The sequence below is a fragment of the Callospermophilus lateralis genome, chromosome 8, assembly GCF_048772815.1.
Source record: "Callospermophilus lateralis isolate mCalLat2 chromosome 8, mCalLat2.hap1, whole genome shotgun sequence".
In the NCBI taxonomy this organism is placed as follows: Eukaryota; Metazoa; Chordata; class Mammalia; order Rodentia; family Sciuridae; genus Callospermophilus; species Callospermophilus lateralis.
Genome location: NC_135312.1, coordinates 1442172 through 1467776, shown reverse-complemented (window position 1 = coordinate 1467776; position 25605 = coordinate 1442172). Strand labels below are relative to the sequence as shown.

Sequence of the window (25605 nt, the reverse complement as noted above, 5' to 3'; positions counted from 1 at the left end):
AAAAAAAGTCAATGGATGGACTTAACAGCACACTGGAGATGACAAGTCAGGAAATTTGAAAACAGAACAATAAAAACTATCTAGACTAAAAAACAAAAAATCACTACAAATTAAAAAGGAACAGAATATCTCACCATTCTGTGCAACAAAATCAAAGGTCTGGAGTCTACCAAAAAGGAGAGACAAAGAACAAAGCAGAAAAAATATTTTGAGAAAAAAAGACCCCCCCAAATTTCCTCAATTTACCAAATTTATAGATTCTAGAAATTCATCTGGTACATGCCTTGTAATCCCAGCAACTCAGGAGGAACTTAGACCCTGTCTCAAAAGAAAATAAATGAATAAAAAATAAAAGAGCTGCCCCCTGGTTTCAATCCCCCCCACACACACACACACACGCACACACAGAAAAATTTCAAAAGTCCAAAAATAAAAAGACCCATTAAATACAAATACAGAATGATGATATGCATGATCATTTAACTATCAGAAACAGAGGCCAGAAAACAATGGAATAGTATTTAAGTTCTGAAAGAGAAAAGTATCAGTATTTTGTATCCAGAAAAAAAGATCCTCCCAGAATGAAAACTAAATGTATTTTGAGATAAGTACAAACCAAGAAATTGTCACCAGTACCTGCATTGCAAAGCAAGGCTAAAAGGAAGTTCTTCGAGTTGAAGGGAAAAGAGACCAGGCTGAAACTCAGGCAATTAGAAAGGAATCATGGGAACTAGACTGGCAAAACGTGAGCTGACATAAGAGACTTTCCTGTCACTGCCTCTGGATGCTCACACCTCTAGTCAAGTGAGTGCACTGAGGGCACCACCAGGTGTGGTGCCCGCGACAATGCAGCAGGGGGCACTGCCACGTGAGCACTAAGGGGCCAGCAGTGAGCTAAGGAGCAGACTACACATCCATCTGCAGCCAAAAGTGACCATCATTAGTCAACAAAAGTTCACATTTGGAGATGTTCTATACAAAAACTAATTTCTGACTTCTTGCAGAATGTGCATAGGTCACACCACCAAGAAGTCATGGGGCCAGGACTCAGGCCCATCAGGCACAGCCCGGGTGCGAGCTGCTTTTCAAGGCTGACCACTAAACACGACTGCCATGAAGACCGGGCCCTCTGTAGGTCTACTTCTACTCGCTATCGTCCTCTTGCTTGTGCTGCCCTTCTTTGTGCTCTGTCCTTCTTCCCCCAAACCCACTGTGGGCTACTCACTTCCCATTTTGCCTGTGGCCACCAGAAGATCCACCTTTGCTTCCTTCACAGCACTGCTTGTCACTGACCACTGAAAGTACTTTTCTGAAAGTTTTTTTTATTTTATACTCAAAGTATGCCAATAAGTTAAATGACAGTCTACTCTTTATAGCATGTCAAGAAAAATACAAAACCTGATCAAAACTGACTCAGGATAGACCTGGGGTTGTGGCTCACCGGTATAGCACTTGGCTAGCTTGAGTGAGCCACTGGGTTGGATCCTTGGCATCCCATAAAAAAGATAGAAAGATAGATAGATAGGTAGGTAGATAGATAGATAGATAAATGTATTGTGTTCATCTACAACTAAAATAGATATTTTTTAAAAAACTAACACAGGAGGTCAAAAGCTGAATACCCACTAACTAAAGAAGAAGAGCAGACAAGGGGCCAAGTCCAGGGACTCTCACTGGCCAGTCTCACCAGCCCCAGAAGCAGTCTTTTTCACATGAAGGAAGACCCGGTGAGGGTAAGCTTTTAAAAGCAGGAAAGAGCCAAGGATGACAAGACAAACAACATCCTGACCATCCTGAAAGACCATTTTTGACATTTTGCCACATGTGCTTCAGGTCATTTTTACAGGAAAGAAAAACTAGAGAATAACAACTACATACACATGCTCCAGGTCTAGTCTGCAGTGTTCTTGTATCAAGGCCCTGTCAGACCTGAGACTGAGAACAGAAGAGAGCAGCAGCCAGCACCCTCAGACTCTAAGCAGACTCTGGCCCCAGGGGATGCAGCTGGGAAGCTAAGGCCCCACTCCAGGTCAGTGGTGAGGAGAGAAAGAATGATGCGGACAGGGATGAAGTCCAACCTGCTCCCCAAGGACAAGATCCACCTAATTACCCTGGGCCCATCTCCAGCATGAACTTACACATTCCTTCCCAATCCACAGTGTGCCCACAGTGTGCATCCACTAACACAAGTGTCACATGCAGTCTCCACGTCTAAAACTTGCTCTGCAATGTTCAAGTGTACAAAGACAGCCCAGTCTTTTGAACTGCTGTGCTCTTTGTCACATAAATATTTCATTCCTTTTAAGTTTCTCATAGATGATAAAAACAGAACATAGGAAATGATGGAAAGATTCCCCAAACATTAGGCAAGGCTGGCATAATCCTCACAACAAAAGCAGGAAAAAAAGATACACCTCAAGATTAGTCAGGTCACTGTACACATAATGCAAAAGCAAAGTAAATCAAACCCAGCCCTCTGTGACTGAAGGAATAAGGTGTCACGGCCTGGGGTTGTAGCACAGTGGAGCAATATCACCTAACATGCGCAAGACTACTCTAGGATTTGCTTGCACCTGTCCTAAAGAGCAGGTGGCACTGAGGGAAGCCAGCTCCTAAGGGCAGACGATGCAGATCCCTCACAGGAGGGCCTGGAGCAGCCTGCCCCCAGAGCACAGGGTGCAGGCCAGGCTGCCAGGAAGAGGGGCAGTGGTAGCACAACACAATGTGCGTGATGTCGCCGCGGTCACTGCTCTTCCTTGCCTGTGTTTGGATGTTTTTGTTTGTTTGCTGCGGTAGTGGAGATGAACCCTAGGTCTCACACACGAAGAAATGTCCCAGGACAGAACCCTGGGTCTCACACCCCTGGGCCACACCCCCAGACCCACACATACACTTTAAAATAGGCCAAATGTAACTTTCATAATCATGTATATGTTACTATACCCACAACCAACGAAAAAAAACCCAAACGCCACCTTCAAGAAGCTTACTCACAGGGGCTGGGGCGTGGCTCAGATCTCTGTCCAGCCTCAAAAGGTAGGAGAAGTAGATGAGGAGATGAGGAAGAGAAAGTAACTGGCCACCTAGAGCTGTATGCCAGCTGACATGTCTCAAACAGGAAGCCAAGGAAGTAAAGACACAGCCCTCCTGCCAAGAAATGCTGGGAGGCACCTGGGCAGGCTACAAAAAGTAAGGAGGCTGGATATTCTAAAATAACCTTTATACTTAAAAAGAACGAGAGGATTACTCTCCACATTCCTTCTACAAATCCCAACTTTAATGATAATAAAGGAATAAAGGAATTTGAAAGAGAAAAGAATTAGAGGTATCCAAGGGAGGAGACACTGATTTCAATTCACTTATAGGTTAAAGATATGCTTTTACAGGGCAAGGGGAATAATTAAGATTTCTCTTGTTCATAAATATTTTATTCTCTTAAATAATTAAAAGTATAAATATGAAAAATGATCCTTGCAAAAAGAGAAGGGAATATTGATGAAGAAAATGTGGAGTTACAACAAATGAGTAGTCACAGGTACAGGGAAGATAGTGGGAAGAGCCGCACATAGCTGCTGCTCTTCACATAAGTGCTCAGGAATCACACAACCAACCACTTAGATTCACAGAATTCATACAGTGTGGCTCAGCATACTAAGGAACAGGCAACTGGGCATCCCACAGGGCCACGTGGACTAGAGAGGGTATACAACACTGGAGGCACTGCCTCCAGGAAAGGAGCCCAGGCAACAGCAGTTTGGTTGCCATTAAAACCAGCCCCAACGATAAACAAGATACATTCCTTGTTTTGTGGAGTTAGTGTCCTAGACAGGAGAGACAGAAATGAAGACATATAAGAAAGGCAATGTGTGTGTAGCTCAGTGGTAGAGCGACTGCTCAGCATGTATGAGGCCCTGGGCACTATAAAAAAAGAAAAAGAAATACAGGAGATATGACCCATCAAGTAAAGAGCATGATGGGGTGGAGGGTAGGAAGGCAGCAAGAAAACCATCCTTTCCTCGGGACTTCAGTGCCCCACCTTCCCCCTGCCAGGGTGTCAGCCACAGCCCACTCTGATAGTTTCGTGAACCTAACTAAGCAGAGTCCAACTGGGGAGGTCTCAACACAGAGAGCAGTTGAGGCCTGAGACACTCTCAGGGCCAGGCCGTGAGCAGGACCTGGACTGCTCATTCACTGCCATTTCATTTTAGTCTACCTGGAGTGTATTCGGGTCCCTCTGTGACTGAGGGCAGAGCCTCGTTCTTCAGACACGTCTTCATCGGGGTACATGGTTCTGCACAGGCCTGCCACAGAACCAGGTCCCTGCACCACACTGCTGCTCGGAAGCTCCCTCCTGCGATCATCTCTATTGGTCAGGATTTATCACAGCTACCTCTGCTTCTCCTGCAGAAATGTCCCAGGACAGTAAGGACTCTGACCTGGTTCCCACTCTGATTCAGCAGCAGAGAAGCCTGGAGCCACAGGGAGGCTCACACAAGCCCTTCTTCCCTGCTTCAGACCCAACCTTGACTTGGGCACAAGGCTAGTGCGCTCCCTAGTCCCAACCAGTACTTCTCCTCTGTTTCACACATTGTTAATGCGACAGGTCAAGTCCTCGTACTCCTTGTTCACTGCTGACAGGAATGTAAAATGCCACAGCTGCTATGAAAAATGGTCTAATGGTTCCTCAAAGAGCTAAACCCACCTGGGTTGCAGTGGTGCATACCTGTGATCCCAAAGACTCAGGAGGCTGAAGCAAGAAGATAAAAGTTCAAGGTCAGCCTCAGCAAATTAGCAAGCCCCTTAGAGTGTTTCCAAATAAATTTTTTAAAAAGGATTGAGGTTGTAGCTCAATAATAGGGCACTTGTCTAGTATGTGTCAGGTTATGGATTCAAACTTCAGTAGTATAATAAAAATTTTATTTTTAATTTAAAATTTGAAAAGTTAAATAGAATTTCCATGTGATCCAGAAATTCTACTCCTAAGTATCTGAGATGCCAAAAACACTTTCATACACAAAGTGGCACAGGAAGGTTCACAGCAGCATTATTCCTAACAGCAAAAAACAACCCCAAAGTCCTCACCTAATAAATGGATAAATAAAGTGGGGTCTACCCATCCATACAATGGACAGTATTCAGCATAAAGAGAATAAATTACTTGAAAGCATTCAGCTAAGTGAAAAAGGCCAGACACAAAAGGCACAAGGGGATTCCATGCATCTAAAATGCCCGAGAGGGGCAAATCCACAGAAGTAGAATGGTAGCCAAGAGCCGAGGGTGCAGGAGGAGGGGCTGAGGCTGCTCAAAGGCATAAGTCTTTTTCTGGGATGATGAAAACATTTAAGATTAGGCAGTGGTAACAGATGCACACTGAATATACTGAAAACCATTAAACTGCACACCATAAAATAGTTTGTAAATATGTTTTGTGAATTTTATCTCAATCAAAAAAGTTAAACCTGTAGTTGAACAAGAGTGGTATTAAACATTAAATTTCATCACTCGTGTTTCTGTAAAAACTGGTATTTTCTCTCTAATGCATACTGAACACAGCAGGATACCTACTGCACAAACAGAATTCTAGGAACTGGTCAACCACATATTTCCCTGTTGCTCACTGCCTGGCAGCCCATCCTGTCCCAAGACAAGACCAGTTCAGTACAGGGACAGGGGACACAGGGAAGAGCCTACAACTCATGAGGGAGGGGCCCTTGAAGTAGTAAGAACACCAAAAAGTACAGAGCCTCGCCTCAGCTCCTTCCAGGCAGCAGCCAAAACACACTGTTAGGACCAGGCAAAGAGTCTCTTGGTGCTGACAGAGGAGTCTGCCCAGCAGAGATCCCCCACGAGCTCCTGACCTCCATCTCATTTTGTTTGCAATGCTGGGGACTGAACCCAGAGGCACTCTTTGACCAAGCTACAACCCCAGACCTTGTTTATTTTTTTTAATACCTTTATTTTATTTATTTTTAGTGGTGTGGAGGATAGAACCCAGTGCCTCACGTGTGCTAGGCAAGTGCTCTACCACCGAGCTACAACCCCAGCCCTTGCTTGCCTTTTTTTTTTTTTTTTAAAAAGACAGGGTTTAAGTTGCCCAGGCTGGCCTCAAACTGCCACAGCCTTAGCTGGGAATACAGGTGCGCAGACTACACCTGGCTCAGCCTCCACTTCACAAGGGCCCTCAGCAGAGGGCTGCCAGGCATCTAAGGGGAACTTACCACGAGAGACAAGAGCTTTAAAGCAAAAGCAAACTAGGATCTTAGGGAAACACCTAATATAGGGAAAGGGAGAGAGCTGGCAAGTACACTCCCATTGTCATTAAGACAACCTTTCTTTCAGTTCTTCTCTGGATCACCAGTGCCTCCCAGGAGGTGAAATGGGTGCTGAGGAACAGTGCAGTGGGGAGTTGTGTTTTCGTTTTTGTTTTACAGTACTGGGGAACCCAGGGCTAGCACACGCAAAGCCCACACTCTAGCACTGAGCCATACCCCACCCAGCAGAGGGAATTTTACATCACACTTTACACCAACACATGAACATATTATTTCTATTTTTTAAAAAATATGGTGAAAATATAAACTTATTTCCAAAATAATTAAAAATAACAACACTCTCTATACAGTTACATTCATAAATGCTAAGGGAACAAAAGACAGCCAGATATATGCTTCCTATAATCCTGGCCAAAGAGGAGGAGAAAGGCAGGAAGAAGGGAGATAGGAAAGGAGCAGGCAAAGAAAGTAGAAAGGGAGGACAGAGAGGAGGGAGGGGAGAAAGGAAAGGAGGAGTGAGTGTTGGGAGGAACCAGGAGAAAAATGAAGGCAAGAGTAGGAAGGAGAGATAGGAGGAAAAGAAAATGTTAAAGATCATCCCAGTGGACCAGCCACGTCATAATAGTTCCAGGAAAAAAAAGACAGAAAATTTAAAACAGCAATAAATTCAAAGGTCCTATAATCAAAAGGTCAGAAAGAGTGAGTAGCAACAGATGGATGTAAAAGAGGCCACAAGCCTTCCAGGGGGCTTCAAACAGGCTACAAGCAAAAACAGAAACAGGAAGAGCAGACAATTCAAAGAGGAAATGCACATGGGGAATTAATGCCTTCAAGTTTTTGAGAAAAAAAAATTACTTCTAACCGGAATCACATACCCAGCCAAGCTATCCATCAAGCATAAGCACAGAACAGCTAATTTGGGGGCACATAAGGTCTTTTTTTTTTTAATTTTAATATATATATTTTTTTTAGTTTTCAGCAGACACAACATCTTTGTTTGTATGTGGTGCTGAGGATCGAACCCGGGCCGCACGCATGCCAGGCGAGCGCGCTACCGCTTGAACCACATCCCCACCCCCCACATATGGTCTTAATAATGTCACCTACTACACACTTGAAGATAACTACCAGATAGTATGTCACCAAGATGTAAAGGTGAACCACACCAGGCACGAGACACCAGAACAGAGGCTCTGCCCCAGAAGGTGACTCAGACAGCTGTGCACAGGCCAGTTCAGGCCTGGAGAAAGGTTGCTGAGAAAGGATGGAACTGACAGACCTAGTGTAGCTGACCATACCATTAGAGTTGGAAAATTGGGGGCTGAATTAATAATAGATGCATGGAAACTAAGCAAACAGCAAAATTATTGCCACCAGGAAAACAAAAAGTCATATAACTAAATACTACACATCACAACATATGGTTTGGCTGTACAATAATTTATAAACATTCACTTAAACCAAAAATCACAATAAAGTGCAGTGAATTATAGGTGGCTGGAAGTCTTTGCCACTCTACCCAGTACAAGAGGAAACCCATTTCTTACCATTTCAGTTTGGATATGATGTGCCCCAAAAGCCCAAGTGTGAGACAAATGCAGGACATTCAGAGGCAAAATGATTAGATCATGAGAGTTACGACCTAACAGGCAGATTGACCCACTGATATGGATTAACTGGGTGGTAACTGCAGGCAGATAGGGTTGGCTGGAGGAGGCAGATCACCAGGGTGTACCCTTGGGGTTTCTATTTTTGTCCCTCTGCTTCCTGGTTGCCATGTTCTGAACTGCCTTCCCTATGCCTTTCCATGATGCTCTTTCTGCCTCAACTCTGGCCCAGAGCAATGGAATTGGCCAACCATGGACTGAACCTCTGAAACTGTGAGGCAAATAAATCTTTCCTCCTCCGATTGTTCTTGTTAGGTCATTTGGTCACAGTGACACAAAGATGACTAAAATAGAAGTTGGTACACAAGAGTGGGGTCAATGCTGTGACTGACCAAACCATGTGGTTCAGAAACCTTTAGAGCCGGTTGCTGGGGAAGGAATTCTGAAACGTTTAGTGATGCAAACTGGAAAAACTTTACAGAGTGTTTTAAGTGGAGCTCCATGGGCAATTCTGATGGAAGCGCAGAACACCAGAATGACAATAGGACTATGGACAGTGAAGACTGGGTTCACAAGGACTGTACTGGAAATTGACTAGAGGTCACTAATGTTATGTTTGGCAAAGAAGTTATCTACATTTTTCCCATGTCCTGAGACTTTCTGTGAGGCTGAATTTAAAGGCAATGGACTAACTAATTAATCTAGCAGAGGAAATTTCAAGACAGCACAGCATACAGGTGGTGGCATGAACAATGCTGGCAACTTTTAGCCAAGTTTACTGTGATAACTAGGAGCAGAAAGCACGGCTGAAAGAGTTGAAAAACTTGACATCTGCCCAGAAAAGGGCAAGTAAAACTGAGGCTAAGGAATGTGTGGTTGTTAGGGAGGACTAGTGTTATAGCCACTAATGAGATGCCAAAGACTTTACCCAGAAACAATAGGAAAGACGGCTTGAGGGCACCTCAGGTGTGGCAAGACCTCACTCATCCAAGGCTCAAAGGTATAAAAGTAAAAATTCCTTTGAGAAGACACCATGGGGGCACTCTGCTTGCATAGGGTGGCCTAGGAAGTTGTTTTACCCTGCCTATGCTCAGCTGCCCTAGCACTCAGAGGCTGATACAGCTGTGGTCCCAAGAAGCTTGGCTACTGCTTGAGATGGTGGCAGACTTTGGTATCAACCACATGATGCTGGTTCTGCAAGAATGTAGGATCCTGGTGTTAGGGAATCATGGAGGCTTCCATCAAGATTTCAAAAGAAGGGCTGAGGGGCCAGGCAAAATGTAGTAGGTTCAAAGAGTCCCTGCAGGCTGCTCTGAGAGAGTGATGCATGAAGATATGAAAAGGGAGCTAAAGTTGCAACAGAGAACACCAAGATTAAGAAATGCCAGTGGGCTGGGATATAGCTCAGTTGATGGAATACTTGCCCCACATGAACAGGTTCTGGGTTCAATCCCCAGCACCACAAAAAAAAAAAAAAAAAAAAAAAAAAAAGCCGATACTGTGGGACATCTGCTGAGAAAAGCTTTAGGAATCAGGCAGAGAAAAAGCCAAGAGGCCAGGTGGGCTGCAACCACTAAGACCACAGGGGCGGGGCCACCTTGTGCTAGATGCATGTGCCCTGGAAGCTGAACACACAACTACAGGACTTATTTACCTATCTGAATTTCAGCCTTGCTTTGATCCCATCCCTTCTTTCTATGTCCCCGTTTCTCCCCTCTGGGATAGAAATATTTGCTCTGTGCCTTTCTATATTGGATATATATAACTTGCTTTTAATTTTTACTCTCACAGTTAAAAGACTTTGCCTTGAGTCTCAGATGAGCTTTTGGACTTAAGATCTGGGGCAACGCCAGAACTGTTAAGATTACTGGAGACAGACTAAATGTATTTCACAGTATGAGATGGGGGTGAGCTTTAAGGGTCAGGGGTGAAATGTAATGGTTTAGATATGAGGTATCCCCCAAAAGCTCATGCATGAGGCAATTCAAGAATTTTCAGAACGGAATGATTAGATTATGAGAGGTGTGAACTAATCTGTGGATAAATCCACTGATGGACTAACTGGGTGGTAGCTATAGGCAAACAGTGTGGATGGAGAAAGTAAGCCATTAGAGCTATGTCTTTGAGATTTATAGTTTGTCCTTGGTGAACTGAGCTCTTTCTGCTTCCCAGTTGCCATGTCCTGAGCTGTTTTCCTCTGTCACACCCTTGCACCATGAGATTCTGCCTCATCTTGGGCCCAGAGGTATGGAGTAGACTGACCATGGACTGAACCTCTAAAACTGTGAGCAAAAATAAACTTTTCCTCCTCTACATTGTTCTTGTCAGGTCTTTTGGACATAACAAAAAAAAGCTGAATTACACATATACCCTGAGTATGGCAAGGCCCCCTTGAGTCTTTGTCTTCACCAATAAAATATGTATGGCAAGAATAAAGCCATGACAGTTCTCATCCTTGCCTTAAAAGGACTGCAGGCCTCATATTTAGTCCCCTGGAAGAGTGCTTATCTAGCATGCTTAAGGCCCTGGGTTCCATTCTTAGCACTGCAAAGAACAAAATAAATTGAAATTTCACTTCCTCCTTCCTAGAGCCAGTAACTATGCTATGAGAAGCCCAAGCAGGTTCACAGAATGGCCCATACTGGAGAGCACAAAGTCAGGGCCAAGAGACAATCCTAACCAACCACCAGCATCAAGAAGCCAGACACACAAAGGAAGCGAGCTGATACCCAGACAGAACAGAGGACATATTAATCCTGGCAAACCACGTCCAAACTACAAAACTGAAAAAAAAAAAAATTCATTATATTTTAGCATTAAGTTCATAACACAATATTGGGAATAATGGAATGAAGTGGAAGGCAAGGGGTGGGGAGTAAGAAAGCTAAAGCCTCATTTCTACAGAAAGAACTTAATATATAAATTTAAAAGTTCCAAAATTAGCAAATTTATATGCGTGTGTTTGGGTTTTCTGGTAAATAAATACCAGAAGCAGCAGTTAGAAGAGTAGTGAATCAAGGTGGCAGAGAACATACCTTCAACCATACACCTCCCAGAGCAGCTTCTCTTCAGTATGTCTCTTGGTTTAATAATGAAAAAGATAGGGGCTGGGATTGTGGTTCGGCAGTAGAGTGCTCGCTTAGCTCTCGCCTAGCACGTTCAAGGACCTAGGTTTGATCCTCAACACCACATAAAAATAAATAAAATAAAAGTATTGTGTCCAACTGCAACTAAAAATTAAATATTAAAAAAAAAGAAAAAGATAAATTAGAAACCAGGCACAATGGCACACATCTGTAAACCCAGCGGCTCAGGAGGCTGAGACAGGAGGATTGTGAGTTCAAAGCCAGACTCAGCAACTTAGTGAGACCTCTAAGAAACTCAGCAAGACCCCGTCTCTAAATAAAATACAAAATAGGGCTGGGGATGTTGCTCAGTACTTAAGTGCCCCCAAGTTCAATCCCTGGTATATAAAAAAAAAAAAAAAAAAGAAAGAAAGAAAGAAAAAGATAAATTAGAAACGTGAGTAAAGATTTTTGGTTGGTTAGTTCCAAGTTCCCCTCTAATTTTCTACATAAAAAAAATTTTTCCTAAAACTTATTTTCTAACTGTATATATATATATATATATATATATATATATATATATATAAAATAATAATTATACTTTCTATTTTGCCATAATGGTATGTCTGGAAATTGCACATTCTTGAAAATAAGACTTCTATGGGCTCTAGGTGAGAACTCACAATTTAGATCCTATGCTGAGGGCTCACAGGTAAGAAGGCACCTCCGGGATCTCTGGGCAGTAGGAAGGAAGAGAAGCACACAAGACAAGGCTGCTTTCCCAAGATACCAGAGGAAATATCAATGGCCACTACTGCAAGACAAGGACAACCCATGAGGAAGGAATCGCAAGAACAAGGCCAGCCTCAAGAAGCCAGCAGCTGGGCTGGGGATGTGGCTCTAGCAGTAGCGCGCTCGCCTGGCATGCGTGCGGCCCGGGTTCGATCCTCAGCACCACATACCAACAAAGAAGTTGTGTCCGCCAAATACTGAAGAATAAATATTAAAATTCTCTCTCTCTATCCCTCTCTCTCACTCTCTCTTTAAAAAAAAAAAAAAAAAAAAAAAAAGCCAGCAGCTCACTTGAACTGCAAGGCAGGCCTCCACGCTCCAGCATCCTTCTCTGCCTTCAGAGCCACCTGGGACTCCTCCTGAAGCAAAATGTAGAGCAAGGACAAAACCCTGTTAAAATACATTTTCACTTGTAATGGGCCATCAAGACACAAATTTCCCTACCTCAGAAGTTCTGAACAGGCCCCTAAAGGAAGTGGAGAAGATAATGACCCATAATTTGTTTGTTGCTATGTCTTCTGAACCAGCAGACAGCCCCCCTCCACGGACCCACAGCAGAGGCCTGAGAGAAGGGCATTGGACACCTGGCTACTGCCCTTCACTGATTCAATCCACTAATTTTTAGCCTGTGGCCAGCACAGGATTCATAAATGAAAGTTCAGCTGCGTGAGAAATCCTCAGGGAGTTTGAATTAAAGAGACAGGCTCTAATTACCTTTAAACCAGCTCCAGGATGGCTTCTCCTAGCTCCAGCCTCTAGCCACCTATTAATGGTAGCAAGGTTTACTGAAGAGGCTAGCGAGAGAGAGAGAACACGCCAGGGAGTGGACTTTTATTGGGGAAACAAAAAATTCTGGGGACAATCCCATCCAATGAAGATTAAGGGGGGCAGTGTCCCAAGGTCAGGTGCAATGATTGGGTCTTCGGAGTAGTGGCCAGACACACCTCCACATGGACAAGCCCTCGGACCTGAGAAGAGTGGGGAAAGCTCTGGACACAAAGATGTGTCTAAGCGCCTCTCACCCAGCCAGGGAGGTAACTCAAATCACATGCAAGGATGGCCTCCCACATTAATTAACTGAGGTTCTCACAACAACCAAGAACATCCTGATATCCTGAGAAATACATTCAAGTTTAGCTTCATTGTCTTCCCAGGTAGACAATGAATGAACAGGAATCACTCCTGTTTCAAAGGAATTGTAAGAAGCTACATCTTGAAGATTTTTTTTTTCAGATTTCAGAACTCAACCAAAAAGAACCCAATAAACTATGAATGTGACACAGAATCCCAGCTCATCCTCTACAAATAAAGTTCACAATTTATTTCAGATAAAACAAAAGGGAGGCAAACCAAATTTACCCAAATGTACCATTCTCAGAAGCCTCATCTTTTGAGTGTTCACTTTGGGTGGTGCTGCTATCACTCTGAAATGCCCCTCACTCCCCAACGTGAGGAAGACTGAGCTGCCTGGAGCTGAACAGGCTTCCCCACACCACCAGGCCAGCTCATCCTCCATGCCAGGATACCATGTGTGTAAACTTGAACACACAAAGCAAGGGCTAAGCAGGGAAGGAATGCCACCCAGGCACCAGCCAGCACTCAGCCACGTCCAGGGCATACCTAGACCAGAACCTGAGGGTTCTCCCAGCCACCATCCATCCATCAAAAGACTCTGGAGCTCACACGCATCTTGGGGTGGGGTGGGGGGATGGGGTTGCAGGTAGGGCACAGTTCTGGGGATGCAAACATGAATTGAAGAGACAAGTGCCCCACCTGCAAGTTTCCCTCAAGGGCGGTGGGGGAAAACAAATGGGGTCATCACCACACCAATAAAGTCTAATTAGCCAAAGAAGACTGGGCAATCAGAGGGGTACAATTTTAAAGGGGTCAGTGTGGGGTTTACTGAGAAACTTATATTTGAGTAAATCAAGTTAATAAATTGTTTTCATTTCATAATGGCTCTTTCTTGTTTCTGAGCTCAGAAACTGAAATAGATGTAAATGTTTACAAAAAAGATACTTTATCTGGACAGGGAACGACATCTCCATCTCTCTGGTTCTGTCAGACAGAAGCTCAGAAGTCACCACTGACTACTTCCCCTATATCTCTCAGGCCCCCAAACAACACACTATTAATTTCACTGCAGAATCCACTTCAGCTAAGCCTGTCCACTTCTCGCCATACCACAGTCCCAATGCTAGTCGAGCACTGAGGTCCTCCACCAGTGCTCTCAACTTGGGGCTGTCAGAACCACAAGGGGTTTTGCTAGAACCCAGATTGCTGGACCCACTCCAGAGCATGCGACTCAGTGAGTCTAGGGCAGGACAGAGAATCTGCATTTCTAACAAGTTCCAGGTGATCCATACTGCCAGACTGAAGACCAGACCTTGAGAAACCCAGGACGAGGCTATGACACAGTACCAAGCCCAGAACCATGTGCTGCCTGGCTCATCTCCAAGAACTCGATTCTTACTCATGGCACCCATCCACGTTCCCAGTTAGAAACAGGAAAACAGGGAATGGGGAGGCACATCTCTTGGACTTTCCCCTCTGACATGATATCACCTTCCACCAACCAAAGCTACACCATATGGCTACACCAGATTTCAAAGGGACAGGGGCTGTTCAGCCCTGTCAGGTATACCCAAAGCAAGAACAATGGAAAGACCCTAACCTGATAGAACTCACTGCTGTCTAAATCCTACACCTAGAGAACGCGAGGAATATGCTCTCCAAAGCACATGGATTTTTGTCACCCTTTCAAAGGCCTCACATTGCTCTTTGAATGAAAAACAGAGTCTAAAAGAACTTACCTCACCCTCCCCCACACAACATCTGGCACCTCTGCAGCCTCACCCTCTGCTCCAGCTACACCCACTTGGTTCTTCTCCTATCACAGAGCTTTTGCACAGGCTCTTCCCTCCACCTGAACACCCACCCCAACCTCTACTGAGCCAACACCCAAGTCCCCTCTCTGCCCCAGCGCCAATATTACAGGAAGTCTTTCCTGATACCCCATCAGGCATAACCTCCCTACCACATGCACCTAGATCTTTCATGACATGTTAAGGGGAATTCTTTTTTTCTTTTTTCTTTTTTTTTAAGAGAGAGTGAGAGAGAGGGAGAGAGAGAGAGAATTTTTTTTTAATATTTATTTTTTAGTTATCGGTGGACACAACATCTTTGTTTTGTATGTGGTGCTGAGGATCGAACCCGGGCCACACAAATGCCAGGCGAGCACGCTACCGCTTGAACCACATCCCCAGCCCCAAAGGGAATTCTGAATGCACATGGAGGTGGACAGAATAGGTAGAACCCACATACCCTCAGCACCCTCCGCATCATCAGCATGTCTCTAACTAACTGGCCAGACGTGGATGCACATAATCCAGACATGCTGAATCAGCTGGTGCCTTCATCAAGCCCGACCTCCTTGTGTAAGGGAACAGGTTGCTGGTCACAGTTCTGCTGATGGCAGCCCAGTGGTGTAGGTTAGCATGCTCCTCTGCCCCACTAGTTACATGCAGAAGCGTGGTCAGATGCAAGCTTGATTTGTTTTTGTTATTTCGTTTTGGCAAGATTATTTTATAGGTTTTTAAAAGATTTTTGTCCATACTCTCCCGTTTCCCCCTTCACAGGTCTCTAAACTCTGGGGGACCAAGGACACAGGTCCTATATCACTGCACAGTTTATGTTCATCCATCTGTTCAGTGAGTAAAACAATGTCAGCGAAGTACAAAACCTTAAGTGTTGAGGAGTGCTATTGGCTAAATTATATTGTTACACTGTATGCATGTGTGAATGAGTAACAACTAATCCTATCAGTATGAACAACTGTAATGAACCCATAAAAAAATGTGGGGGAAAAAAAGCACCTACAAATTATAAATAAATAAAAGAAGTACAAAACTATAATGACCCATCCTTCCACCTGTGGACAGACTACAATGTTGAAATGATAAGTCCCAGAGTACAGAACCAGCAGTCAGCTCTGCAGAAATCCTCTCTCGATCACATGGTGCCTGGTGATTTTGGGTCAGTTTCTTAAAACCTCTGAGATTTAGTTTCTTGCTGTGAGGATCCAGGGACAGGAAGTAAAGAATATTCACTGCTCAAAGCTGCATACAGCAAAGTTCTACACAGATGGCACCAACTTCTAATCTTTGGGGGATAGCCAGGCACCACGACGCACTCCTGGTGGGGCTGAGACAGGAGGGTCACAAGTTCAAAGCCAGCCTCAGCAATTTAGTGAGACCCTGTCTCAAAATAAAAAAGGCTGGGGATATAGCTCAGTGGTAAAGCACCCCTGGGTTCAATCCCCAAATCATCACCATCATCATCATCTTTGGGGGAAAGTAATACAGAAAAGTAATACAATATTTCTAACATCTTGATTTTTTCTTAAATCTAAGAATTTCCATTCTTTTTAATTTTTTTAGTTGTTGATAGGCCTTTATTTTATTTATATATTTATAAGTGGTGCTGAGAATTGAACCTAGTGCTTCACACATGCCAGGCAAGTACGCTACCACTGAGCCAGCCACAGCCACAGCCCCAAGAATTTCCAATCTTATGAAATAAAAATCCTTAGAAAAACAAATAATGCCCAAAAGCTGTCTCCACTTGTCCACTGTGTGCCTTCTACATCCAAGCACTGAAGGTAACTCAGAAAGTCCTCCCCTGAAAAACTCATGACCTAGAGAAGAAGGTAGGGTAGGACCCTGGGTAGCATGCTGCCTATATAAGAGGGCATTCAAAAAGGCATGACAAGGGGCTCGGGTTGTGGCTCAGCGGTAGAGCGTTCACTTTACACGTGCAAGGCCCTGGGTTCGATCCTCAGCACCAAATAAATATATAAATAAAATAAATTTATTAAAAAAAATGACATGACAAATTGGGCACAAGACAAATGCATACAGCACCAAGGGCCCAGGTCTGCAACGCTAGCGGAAAGGCTTCCCAGAAACAAGGGATGAGCCATCAGAAAAACACACAGCACAAAACAAGACCACTCAGGAAGAAGTGACAACACTTGCAAAGATTCACAGGACAGAGCATAGCTCGTCCAAGAGCACCTGGCAACCTGACAGTGAGATCTTGGGGCAACCACAGGGGTTGGCCGGAGAAGACCCCAGAAAGACAGGCAGAGACCACACAGCATGTTCCAGATCCAGGGCTTCCTCTTCTAGGCACAGTGGAGCACCAGAATGCATCTTAGTCAGACAGGTGAGATCAGAGCCTCCTTTTGGAAAGAACAGAAGTGATCAGAAACTAAGGCCACCTTCCCTTTCACTGGTTTACTCTGAGGCAAAAATCAGGGCAACACTACCCAATTTTCAAACTGTAAATATTGGACTTCCTAGACCACCTCTCTTCCTCTTCATCCCTCCATACTGCCAAGACCCAGTCCCATTAAAGCTGCATCAGCTCCCTCTTCCCATTCCTGCCTCCTGTACCTTGGTAAACCATGGTCCTCTATTCTAATACTGGTCCACAGGCCTCCTCACTGAACTTTATCACCAGCACATGGCCCTCCCATTTCTAGTCTTACTACAGGAAAAACATGCTCACACCAACCGCTTCATTCCTATCACATCTATGACATCTCACATCCCCAGTATCACACAGAAGACAGAGATCCTTCATTCAAAGAGTTGCTGAATGCTTGCCAGTCATTCAGGCACCACTCTAGGCACTGGGGGTACAAAACAGCCAAAGCCAAAGGAGAACATCCCCACCCTCACAGACATCTCCGTGTAGTCAGGAAAGACAGGCAATTTGTGAAATGTCAGAAGAGAAGTGCTCTGCAGATGACACTCCAGCAGAGCAGAGTGTTAGGCAGCAGCAGAGTATTCACACCACTGGTCAAGGATGGTGCCTGAAGAGGATTTGGGGCAAAGACCTCAAGAGGAAGAGAAGCAAGTCACAAAAGCATCTGGGGAGCATCAGGCAGAAAGACCAGCATATTGTAGTAGTCTGAGACAGAACAGGACGGGGCTTGGGGCCAGTACGTCTGCCTGGGACAGACAAGAATAGAGTCTGGGCAAAGATGGGGGCAGCCCCAAATGCTACAGCATACAAAGGCCTGCCAAAGAGGCAGGAAAGCAGGGGCAGCCTTCTAGTGTGCGTCCCAAGCTGAAACCTGGCTGAAGGGATTAATAGGAAAAGCAAGCCCAGCCCATGTATACACTGTGGGGAGGGGTACGCATATGGGATAAAAACACTAAAACTAATCACGCAAGGCCTGGGGGAAAAGCATTGCAAAAGGTCAGGCAGGTCAAGGTGGAATAAATGCAGCAGAAGCCAAAAAGCCCAGCAAGAGACAGGTCTTGACCTCAAGGAGCAAAGAGATCCTTGAAAAGTGGGACTCACAGGACCACATCTCTGTCTTAGGAAGACAAGGAAGGATGTCGTGAACTGACTGAGACAGTAAAAAGGGGTCAGGACCATGCTTCCTGGTGTAAAACACGAAATCCTTACTGAAGTATACAGACCTCCTAACAGCATGCCAGACTTTATTTGTATCAACTCTTTTAACTTAAGTCAACTTAAAAAGTGAGGTCCCAGCTCTCTCCAGAAAGGAGGGGGAAATCACTTGTTTTTAAAACATATCCACTAGTATAATTTCTATCCTTATGTGTTTTGATGAAACCATTGCAGCAATTAAGATACTTTGAAAACTCATCAGTGGGGGCTGGGGTTGTGGCTCAGTGGTAGAGTGTGAGCCTTGCATGTAATCCCAGCGGCTCAGGAGGCTGAGGCAGGAGGATCATGAGTTCAAAGCCAGCCTCAGCAAAAGCAAGGCACTAAGCAATCTGCAAGACCCTGTCTCAAAGTAAAAAGGGCTGGGGATGTAGCTCAAGGGTTGAGTGCCCCTGGGTTCAATCTTTGGTACCAAAATAAAATAAATAAATTGCCCTCAAAAGCTATACTGAAACCAACAGATATAAAGTGCTTGAGTGTCTCTGGGTGGCCAATGATTAAGTCTCCCCCAATTATACTCAATGTAAAAAATATTCCCCAAGAGAAAAACTAACAAGTCAGTTTGTAAGTTCAGAGCTTCCTCCTCCAGGGCTTCCATGTCACCTCTTGATTTTTTTTACTTTGTATACTTTCTTTTTTACCTTGTCCAGTGCTACAGAGAACACAGCATGAGGTTCAGCAGCAAAGCTTGCTCCAAGTTGGTGCAGGTACTGCTTGCAACATTTCATAGCTAATTTCCATTTACATCTGAGTAAGCCACAAAGAGCAAAGGAAGCCACCCTGCCTGGCAAATGCATCTTGCTCCCCAGTTAAAGCAAAGTGACCTTAGCCCAGCCCTGTCCTCTCCACATTCAGCTTCTTCCCTTTCTGCTCCAACATGACTTACAAAAGACAGCAAGAAACAGGTCCAATGCTGGTATTGATTTTTTTTTTTTACCCTATGTCATATGCCCATTTAAATACTCAGTTTTTATGGAATGCATGCCATGGGAAGGTATCAGCGGAGGCAGGCTGCCCAAGATGATGACAGAGTTCTACCTCCAAAAGCTTATCCAAAAGGGGAGAAGGGTCACATGTGGCTCTTAATAGGCTGTGCACTGTACTCAGAAAGGAAGATAAGCAGTGGTCCATGCAAAGCAAAAGCCCACACAAAAACCTAGAGTCAGGACACCACACATCTGGGGCAAAAGAGGAAAGTGAGGTGAGGACACCAAAATGATTATCCAAAGTTGTACACCTTCTGTAGACTGACCAGTTCTCAAATAAATAAATAAATAAACAAACAAACAAACAAAAAAACACCAGACCAGAATAAGTGGATGTGAACACATCTATCTCCAGGGCTGGGGACGCTCCAGGCCCCCGACTCCTTCACCAGCACCACAGAGAAAGGGAGAAGGGAAGACTTACATCTTCAATTCTCAGTATTTAAAGCATTTACTACTTAGGTTATTTTACTGGATTGGAAAGGCCAGGGCAAAATAAGCTTGAGCTGGGGCTGGGGATGTGACTCAAGCGGTAGCGCGCTTGCCTGGCATGCGTGCGGCCCGGGTTCGATCCTCAGCACCACATACAAACAAAGATGTTGTGTACGCCAAAAACTAAAAAATAAATATTAAAAAATTCTCTCTTTAAAAAAAATAAATAAGCTTGAATTATGAACTTGAACCCCATCTTAGCACATCAGTCTATATGCTCTCTTACTTGGTAAAAAGAACCACACAGCTCACACGGCACAAATTTATTACTGTTTTCTGTCCTCTCACCAGCACTTCTTACTAAGTCAGTCTAATTCCACCTACTTTCACATGTTTCACACTGAATCGCCAAAACTGCTTAAAAAAAAGGAAGTAACTAATTAGTTCACATTCTGCCATGTAAGTACATCTTTTCAAGTCTGACTACTGCTAGAAAGAGAGGACATCAAATGATGGAGGGCTGAGCTCACTCCTAACTAACCCACAGGGTCTCCAATTCCTGACTCATTCTGCAATTCTGACTTAAAATTCATCTGGTTCCCCACATTTCAGCCGGCATTGGTTTAATAGCCCTACATATATTGGTTGCATAAAAATAAACCCAGAGGTCACATTTACCTTATTTTTTGCTGTTAGTTTGCATGTTACATAGGAACACACCAGATATTCATATTCACACACAAGAATTGTCATGATCCTTTGAAATTCACCAAGTTTTATCTGGCACTGTTAAAATGGAACGTTTACCACTGCAATCAGAGACCAGCCTATTTGGAAGTCAAGAGGGGAGGATTTTCACACTGAATAGACAGATGGGAGCTCTTCACAGAAACTCCCAAGCAAGCATTAGGTCCTCACTCCACCAACCATCACACCAAACTGAAGGCTGTTGGGCAGCGAGAAAATGGAAGGAGAGAAAAGGAAATGACTCAAAGTCACCATCAGGCATAAGTCCTCCGCATCGCCAGTCGGCGGTTTAGATTTGAACTCTCAGGTCCTGGGGAATGGGGGATCCTGCGCCCACAGGACTGGCTTCTTTCGCCTGGAGGCTGCGTTTTGAGTACCGGTGCCCTCCTCGCGTTACCTACGGAACCAGAACACTTGAAGCCCCGAGGGGGAAAGCAGGAGGCTCCAGTCCCAGCGCCACACCGGGATGGCTCCTCGCTCTCCGCACTGACAACCTTCGGAGAAGCTTAGAGCTGCTAACGCGATGCAGCGCGATCCTGGGATTTAACTCCTTTAAAAGCCAAGGCCTCGGAGCGCCGGAGCGGCTGGCCGACTGCGGCACTCGGGCCGCGCTGCGCCCCGGCTGACCGCGCCGGCCGCCGCCTCCGGGCCGCGGCGACGCACGTTCCGAGCGGCCAGGGCGTCGCTGCAGACGCACTTTCGGGGCTGTTTCTGGCGGGATGTCAGAAGGCTCGACGCCGTGGCCGGTCCGCGCAGCGCCTCGCCCAGTCCCCAGCAGCCCAACCTGAGTGGCGTTCACCACGAACCGGATTCTGAACCGCCGGCCGCGCGGGGTCCGGCCCGCCGCCTGCGCCCGCGGGGATGCCGCTCTCCGGGGTCGGGGCGCGGTCGCCAGCCGAACGGGCGGGTCCGGGCACCGCGCCTCCACCTGCCGGGCCGGCGGCCGCGGCCCGGGCGCGCCGCGCTGACCAACGGCCGCCGCCGGACCTCCCGCGCACAAAGCGCACGGCGCGACCCCGCCGCCGCGCCCCTCCCACCGCGGTCGCCGGGCCGGCGCCCCGCGCCGCACAAAGGCCGGAGGGCCCGCAGCGCCGCGGAACAAAGGCGGCCGCGGGCCGGCACAGGTGCACGGCCGCCGGGCCCAACATGGCCGCGCGCCCGCCGCCCCGTTAGCCGCCGCGCCCGCGGCCTGCGCCCGCCGGGGCCTCGGCCTGTGCCCGGGCCGGTCCCGGCCGCCCGCCCGCTCGCCCGCCGCCCAGGCCTCCGGCCTCGCTCCCCGCCCGCCGCCCGGCCCGCCTGGCGGTTGGCGGCCCCCCAGTGACCTGGCTGCGTCGCATCCTCGGCGGCGTCCGGCGGCGCGGTCCGGCGGGCAAGGGCCGCTGAGGGCAGCGGCGGCCGAGGGGGCGGCGGCGGCGGGCGCAGCGCGGCCAGGCCGAGGCTCTCGCGCGCGGCGCCGACCCCGCCCCCGCGCCTCCCGCCCGCCGCCGCCGCCGCCGGGCCGCCGCCGCCCCCAGAAGCCGCGGGAAAAGTGCGCGCCGCTGATTGGCTGCCGCCTCGCGGCGCCCGCGGACCGGGCTTTTCAAATCCGCGCCGGGGCCGCGCGCGGCGGGCGGCGGCGGGCGGGGCGCGCGGTGGGGCCGACGACGGGCCGCGAGCGGGTGGGGCGCCGGGCGCGCGCCCGCCCCCGCCCCGCTCCCGCTGCCGCTCCTGCTCCTCCGGCGCGCGGGCGGCGCCTGTTCCGCGGCCACAGCGAGTCCGGCGCGCTGACGTCACGCCGCCCCTCGCGCGCGCAGCCACGCCGCCCTGCGTGGGCGCGGACGGCGGGCGCGCGGCGCCAGCCCGCGGGCGTGGGGGGACGTCCGGGTGTGGGGGGACTTGGCCCAGCGGTCTCCGAGCGAGTCACGGACCTGGGCAGAGTCTGCTAGCCGGTCCTGCGCGGGAGCCCCTTGGAGCGACAACATGGAGCGGGTCACGGGGCGACCCTGAGCGTCCGCGGGGTGCGGGCCGGTTTCAGGTCAGGAGCCGAGGAAGGGTGCTGGCGAGGGCTCTCGCGCTTCGGGGTGTAGCGAGCAAGGAGAGTGGGGAGACGACGAAGCCGGACGCTCGGGCAGCGACAGGAGCGTCCAGTGGGCATTGGATGCAACCTCAGCGGTGTGGAGCGACTCGCGTGCTTTCAGGGGCGAGAGCCGGGCGAAGTGCAAAAAGTTACAGATACTGGAAGGGCGGCAGGCCCAAGAGAGACCCGTGGCTCTTTGGAAGTTAGGGCCCCATCTTTTTGCAGGAGTGTAGGGACCTATCTCCAAGAGCTGCTGGGTCAAGTCCTGCGCTCTTGCAAGGCTCCAGAGGGTCGCCCTCGCCTCCAGAGGAACAAGGGCGCATCTTCTGGCACTGAAGAGCAAAAGAACCGAGAAAGTCCCCCTTACCTGTTCCTGCTGCCTGCCGACTTGACTGTCCGAGGGAGCCTGTGGCAGCTAGCGTTCAGCCTGAGTTCTCTTCCTGGCAGGCCCACTAGTGCCAAGGCCCTGACTCCTGGTGCCGCTGTGGGTAGCTGTAGAGTCTGAGAACAGACATGGGCTCTTTGGTCTGCCATTGCAGGGCCTGTGGACAAGGTTGTGCAGCCCCAACCCATACCACACGTCCAAAGTGCAGGCTGCAGTACTCAACTCCCATGAAGCCTTAGACATGAGCCACCGCATCACACAGATACAAGCGGGCATTCAGCCGTGCCCTGGTGTTGAGATAAGGTGTTGTACCACAGGACTCACCTGCAGGCTGACCCCCTTGCTCCAGCTCTGGTCCTGTTTCCACAGCCTCCAGGTCTCCACAGAACATCGGGGATACTCATAGTCAATTGCACCTGGTCTGAATCCGGTGAGAAAAAGGCTCCCAAGTTCAGGCATCCGCAATAAAAAGCATGAAGGATGGGCAAGGGGATAAAGCCCTAGGTCCAGAAAGGACCTCTAAGGCAAGACAGCAAGGTCTGCAGATACAGACTCCCCACTGTGATCAGCCACAAGCATCATGCTTCCCACAGCAGCAGTGACTGATACAGGGCTTCCAAATAGATTACCTTTCATCCAAACACCACATGTGAGGCCTACTGGGTCCTGCGCAAGGAAGGTGTAGAGTCCCGCAGTGCCCAGAAGAGATGCCCTGCCCCATGATGTTCAGTGCCAGACCACCAGGAACCCTTGGGAAGCACCCAATTGGGCAGTGGCCAAACCCCTCTGGCTGTGGGGAGGAGAATGGTGACTTCTCTAGCCTTGGATCCACCTGTCTCACTGGGACACAAGCCCCAAAACTGCCTACCTCTCCAGCATCTCTTACATTCCTATAGCACATGCCACCAGAGCTCTTTGGATTCCACAGATCTGGAATGTGGGCCACTTTTCAAAAAAAAAAAAAAAAAAAGTCTGCATTTATTATACTGCAATCAATATGCAAATTTATTCAAAACATGCAAGTATATGTTTTTATTTTCTCAAAAAAAGTTATTTGGGGGCTGGGGATGTGGCTCAAGTGGTAGCGCGCTCGCCTGGCATGCGTTCGGCCTGGGTTTGATCCTCAGCACCACATACAAACAAAGATGTTGTGCCCGCCGATAACTAAAAAATAAATATTGAAATTCTCTCTGTCTCTACCTCTCTCTACCTCTCTCTCTCTTTAAAAAAACAAAACAAAAAAAAAAAAAAAGAAAGTTATTTGGGGTAGACTGGTCTTTTCCCGCCAAACATTAGCCTCCCTGAGCCCCCTTCAGTGAATCTGACAGGCCGAATCCACCCACCTCTGGTCTGGGTATTGTAGCACTGGAGGGCAGGAAGAAAAAGGCCTACACAGCACTCCATGGGTGAAGTCCTAGGAAAAGGAGGCCCTCATCTGCAGGGCTTGCAGAGCCCACACTCTAGGCTCATAGGTGGATCCCTCCATTTTGGGACAGTCATTCTGTCCACAGGTCACCTATTTAGGCACTCGTGTAGGCTGGAAGTTCTGAGAGTGTAGGCAGCAGGCTGGGCACCAGGACTGGGGAGCCCTGCAGGCTGACTGGAAAACTATTCTTGGACGGCAAGGCCCAGGCAGGCTGCCAGGGCTCTTTTTTTTTTTTTAATTTTTTAATATTTTTTAGTTTTCGGCAGACACAACATCTTTGTTTGTATGTGGTGCTGAGGATCGACCCAGGCCGCACGCATGCCAGGCGAGCGCGCTACCACTTGAGCCACATCCCCAGCCCCTGCCAGGGCTCTTAATGAGAAGCTAAAGTCCTGGGCAGGCCCTACGTGGGGCAAGGCACTCAGGGACAACAGCAGCTGGGCTGACCCTGGTTTTGGTCTCTTCAAGACTGTTACTTCTTTGAAGACTGAACTCCAGCTGCTTGCTCTCAGCACCCTTCTACCCAGTGCCTATAATCCAGGAGGGACAGTCTTTCCTACTGCTCCATGTGGCCCAGACTGAAAGCCACCTCGACCTCCAGGCTCCTCAAAGTCTCATGGCTAGCATCTCTCTGAACCTCCCTGTGAGAGCTGCTGCCAAAGGCAAGGCTCAGGCCCCTTAACTAAAAGAGTCCCTGAGCCCCCACTTGGCCTCTCCATCCTCCAGAGCTGGGGTCCCCCAGGGGCCAGGCTCATTGCTGTTTCCATGGGGATGTGTGCACTCTGACCCCAGCCTTTCTCCATCCCAGGCCAAATAAAGAGGGCTTCCAAGTGGAAACCAGCAGCTCAGGCTGCCCCTCCTCCAGTGCCCCAGGTGGCCCTGCCTCCAAAGAGGGGAGGGGAAGCCCAGAACCCAGGAAAGCTGCAGAAGAAAGGGCTGGAGGGGCCTCCCAGCCCCACCTTCTTACCAGCCCCTTCCCAACCATGACCACTCCACTCTGCAGGTTGTAAGCATGCCTCTCCCCAGGGCTGAGACCACTGGGTCTCCTGGAACCATCCTCAGGTGCAGCAGCTGCAGCAGCCAGTGAGTAGCTCTGCAAGGCCCTCCTGGGCCAGGGATCCCACTGGGTAGAAGAGAGGAACCTTGAGACTGAGAAGTTGGCTGAGAAGTCCTCTCTCCACCCCACCCAAGTCCCAGCTGAGAGACCTGAGGCACCTGTCACCAAGGTTTAGTACTAGGGTGGGGCTGCACCCATCTCTCCTACAAAGCTGCTGCTTAAAAAAAAAATCTTTAGTTGTTAATGGGCCTTTATTTTTCATTTATATGCAGTACTGAGAATCAAATCCAGTACCTC

General features: G+C 47.9%; 1 protein-coding gene across 8 annotated transcripts in view; it reads right to left on the bottom strand.

Moving 5' to 3' along the window:
• The window catches only part of Nsd2 (nuclear receptor binding SET domain protein 2), a 76849-nt gene extending 55051 nt beyond the window's left edge, over nucleotides 1-21798 (bottom strand). For 3 of the 8 annotated variants that reach the window (XR_013092122.1, XM_076863945.1, XM_076863946.1), the window contains exon 1: nucleotides 21707-21798. The gene's annotated coding sequence lies outside the window, so the exon portion shown is untranslated. The remainder of the gene's footprint in view (nucleotides 1-21706) is intronic. The other 5 variants (XM_076863942.1, XM_076863943.1, XM_076863947.1 and 2 more) reach the window with 3 other exon arrangements.
• Between the last annotated feature and the right edge of the window lie 3807 nt (nucleotides 21799-25605).